This window comes from Triticum dicoccoides, chromosome 3B (assembly GCF_002162155.2).
Source record: "Triticum dicoccoides isolate Atlit2015 ecotype Zavitan chromosome 3B, WEW_v2.0, whole genome shotgun sequence".
Classification (NCBI taxonomy): domain Eukaryota; kingdom Viridiplantae; phylum Streptophyta; class Magnoliopsida; order Poales; family Poaceae; genus Triticum; species Triticum dicoccoides.
In genome coordinates, this window is record NC_041385.1 from 101,741,438 (window position 1) to 101,746,303 (window position 4,866).

Here is a 4,866-nt window from a genome sequence, read left to right on the forward strand (position 1 = left end):
TGAATTGTACTACCGTAGCTGCATCACACTTACTGACTGGCTCTGCCTCAACCCACTTTGTAAAATTTATCAACCGCCACCAAGAGGTGGGTCTTTTTATCTTTGGACCTTTTGAAAGGCCCAACCATGTCAAGCCCCCAGACTGCAAACGGCCATGTAGTGGGAATCATCCTCAATTCTTGAGCCGGCACATGAGCCCGTCTTGAGAACTTCTGACAACCATCACATTTACTGACCAAGTACTCTGCATCAGCATGAGCCGTCAGCCAATAGAATCCATGACGGAAAGCCTTAGCCACGAGGGATTTTGACCCGACATGGTGACCACAATCCCCCTCATGAACCTCACAAAGAATTTCTTGGCTTCTTCAGCAGAGACGCAACGCTGAAACGCACCGGTAACACTGCGGTGATGCAACTCGCCATTGACAATCGTCATAGACTTAGACTACCGGGTTATCTACCTGGCCAAGGTTTCATCCTCAGGCAACTCGCCCCGAGTCATATAAGACAGGTACGGCGCCGTCCAATCTGGAATGACATGAAGAGCCGCCACCAATTGCGCTTCTGGGTCAGAAACAGCCAAGTCTTCCTCTGTGGGTAGCTTGACAGAAGGGTTATGCAGAATATCCAAGAAAGTATTAGGCGGCACCGGTTTACGGTGAGATCCCAGCCGGCTTAAAGCATCAGCTGCCTCATTTTTCCTGTGGTCAATGTGCTCCACCTGATAACCCTTGAAGTGTCCTGCAATTGTATCAACTTCACAGTGATAAGATGCCATGACAGGGTCCTTAGAATCCCACTTGCCTGATACCTGCTGAGCCATGAGATCTGAGTCGCCGAAGCACCTTACCCGGCTTAAGCTCGTCTCCTTAGCCATCCGGAGACCATGGAGTACGGCTTCATATTCAGCACCATTGTTAGTACAGGGAAACATCAACCGGAGCACATAACAAAATTTGTCACCTCGAGGGGAAGCCAAAACAACTCCAACCCCCGAGCCCTCCAATTGCCTGGACCCGTCAAAATGAATTGTCCAATACGTGTTGTCCGGCTTTTCTTCAGGCATCTGCAGCTTTGTCCAATCGTTGATGAAATCCACTAGTGCTTGAGATTTAATAGCTATGCATGGCACATACTTCAAGCCATGAGGCCCAAGCTCAATGGCCCATTTGGCGACTCGTCCTGTGGCCTCTCTGTTTTGAATGATATCCCCTAAAGGAGCAGAACTAACCATAGTGATGGGGTGTCCCAAGAAGTATTGCCTAAGCTTCCGGCTTGCCATGAACACCCCATAAACGAGCTTCTGCCAATGCGGATACCGTCGCTTGGACTCAATAAGCACCTCGCTGATGTAGTAAACCGGCCGCTGAACCGGGTGTTCCTTGCCAGCCTCCTTGCGCTCCACCACGATGGCCACACTGACAGCATGCGTGTTAGCAGCCACATGTAACAATAAGGGCTCCTTATCAATGGGAGCAGCAAGAACAGGCGGCCTAGCCAGCTATCTCTTCAGATCTTCAAAAGCAGCGTTGGCAGCATCACTCCAGATGAAGTTATCAGTCTTACTCATCATTTGATATAGTGGTATGGCCTTCTCACCTAACCTGCTTATGAACCGGCTTAGAGCATCGATACGACCCGCCAAACGCTAAACGTAATTGATACACGCTGGTTTGGCCAGAGAGGTGATGGCCTTGATCTTTTCCGGGTTAGCCTCGATGCCCCTGTTAGAAACCAGAAAACCCAAAAGCTTGCCTGCAGGCACACCAACACACTTGGCCGGGTTAAGCATCATCTTGTAAACCCAAAGATTGTCAAAGGTTGCTTTAAGATCATCAATCAAGGTCTCCTTCTCTCTGGATTTCACAACTATGTCATCCACATAAGCATGAACATTGCGCCCCATTGATTGCGAAGACAATTCTACACACATCGCTGGTAAGTCCCCTGGGCACTCTTGAGCCCAAAAGGCATTGATACATAGCAGAAGGCTCCAAATGGAGTAATGAATGTTGTCTTCTCCTGGTCCTTAACTGCCATCTTGATCTGATGATAACCAGAGTAAGCATCCAAAAATATTAAACGCTCACATCCCGCTGTAGCATCAATGATTTGATCAATATGAGGGAGAGCACAAGGATCAGCTGGACAAGCTTTGTTCAAATCTGTGTAATCCACGCACATGCACCAAGTGTCGTTTTTCTTAAGCACAAGCACCGGGTTAGCCAACCACTCTGGATGAAACACTTCGATGATGAACCCAGCTGCTAAGAGCCGGGCTACTTCCTCACCAATGTCCTTCCGCCTCTCCTCATTAAAGCACCGGAGAAACTGTTTGACCGGCTTAAACTTTGGATCAATATTAAGAGTGTGCTCATCGAGTTCTCCCGGTACACCTGGCATGTCAGAAGGTTTCCATGCAAAGATATCCCGGTTCTCACGGATGAACTCGATGAGCGCGCTTTACTATTTGGGATCCAAATTAGCACTGATACTGAACTGTTTGGATGAGTCGCCTGGAACAAAATCAACAAGCTTAGTATCATCGGCCGACTGAAACTTCATGACCGGCTCATGTTCTGTGGTTGGCTTCTTTAAAGATGTCATGTCCGTCGGGTCAACATTGTCCTTATCGAATTTTGACTCTTCTGTCGCACAGACTGACTCAACATAAGCCGCATCACCTTCTTCACAATCCAGGGCCACCTTCCGGCTCCCATGCACCATAATGGTTCCCTTATGACCTGGCATCTTGAGCCGCAAGTACACATAACATGGCCGTGCCATGAATTTGGCATAAGCCGGCCGTCCGAACATGGCATGATACGGGCTCTTGATCTTGACTACTTGAAATGTCAATTTCTCAGCTCTGGAGTCATATTCATCCCCGAAAGACACCTCCAATTCAATCTTACCGACTGGATACGCCGATTTACCGGGTACAACCCCGTGGAAGATAGTGTTGTACTGCTGAAGGCTCTTATCAGTTAGCCCCATGCGACGGAAGGTCTCATAATAGAGGATATTGATGTTGCTGCCTCCATCCATGAGTACCTTGGTGAATTTATATCCACCCACCTCAGGGGCCACCACTAGGGCTAAGTGACCCGGATTATCAACCCGGGGAGGGGTGATCCTCCCTACTCCATAAAATAGGCTGCTCAGACCATCTCAAATAACGAGGAACTGCCGGCTCAACAGCATTCACATCCCTCTTATGAAGTTGCTGGTCTCGTTTGCTTAAGCTAGTGGTAAACACGTGATACTACCCACTAATCAGCTGCTTCAGATTACTCTGATATTCGCCTTGCTGCTGTTCCTGACTGCCCTGGCCAGATTGTTGGTTATACCCACCTTGGTTGCCTTGAGAATTTTGAAAATTGGGATTTGAACCGCCGCCCGGGCCATGAAAGCCGCCGCCCTGCCCATTGTTACCATTAAACATCTTGGAATTTTTGAAGGCCTTCATGATCATACAATCCTTCCATAGATGGGTAGCCAGCTTCTGTTGAGTGTCGTGTCTCGGACAAGGCTCGTTCAACAATTGCTCAAGTGTGGGGCCTGACCCGCCGGACCGGGGAGGTGGCCTCCCTTTGCACCGTTGATTGTTACCCTGTGCACTGGTGTTAGCCACAAAATCAAAACTACTGTCAGCCTTACGTTTATTACCTCCTTGATTTGCCGGGTTGTGCTGAGGGCCCTTGCCATTGCCATTCTTCTTTACCTTCCCTGCTTTGTCATCATCGGACTCAGGATCCTTGGTACTATCAGAGTCGGCGTACTTGACCAGAGCCACCATCAGCGTGCCCATATCATTACAATCACGCTTGAGCCGCTCCAGCTTTTGTTTCAGAGGCAAAAAAGGCAATTTTTCTCCAACATTAAGACTGCAGAGCCGGCATCCATCTTATCAGATGAATGTATTATGGCTTTAACCCGATGCACCCAATGGGTTGTAGACTCGCCCTCCTCTTGCCTGCAAGTCGTCAGATCCACAATCGACATGGGTTGCTTGCACGTATCTTTGAAATTCTGGATGAACCGGGCCTTTAGCTCTGCCCATGAACTGATTGAATTAGGTGGCAGGCCTTTCAACCAAGTGCGGGTAGTCCCATCCAACATCATAGTAAAGTACTTAGCCATCAGCATCACTGACCTCCAATAACTCCATAGCCATCTCGTAGATTTCGATCCATGCCCCGGGCTGTAAGTCGGGCGTGTAATTCGGCACCTTCCTAGGTCCCTTAAAATCTTTGGGCAGACGCTCGTTACGTAGAGCCGGCACTGGACAGGGGACTCCTCCGGTCCCGGTGGCCACACCTGCCTCGATAGAAGTCGTCGGATAAGCCGGATATGGCTGGTAAGCCGTCACCTGAGCCGTCTGCTCAGCCGTCTGCTCAGCCACCCGCTCAGCCTCTTGACGTATTATGTCTTGATCTGCCAAGTTAAAAGCCTCATGGCGTGCCAGATCATGCCCACCTGGCTGGTTACGGCGCCGGACGTTGCTTGAAACGGCTATTGAATCCATGTGCCTGCTATAACTCGGGATTCAGCTTGGACAAGGGGTCGAATGGATCCTGTCCCGGCTGTATGAGTATGCCTCCTGTTGTGCTAAGGCCGTCTAAAGAAGTTCTCTGACCCGGCAGGTCTCAACCGCCGCCGGAGAGTCACCATCGATTGGGAGAGCCGCCAACCGTGCTGCTGCCGTTGCGGTTGAACCGGTGCGCCGTCCCGGAGTGCTGCAACATGATCCGCCCCTATATGTGGGGATAGCCACGGCAGGTTACTTGTACGCGGGGAGAGCCACGGCGTGTTACTGGGCCCTGCCCCCGGTGTGTGAAAGAGGTTTCAAGGATCATAAAC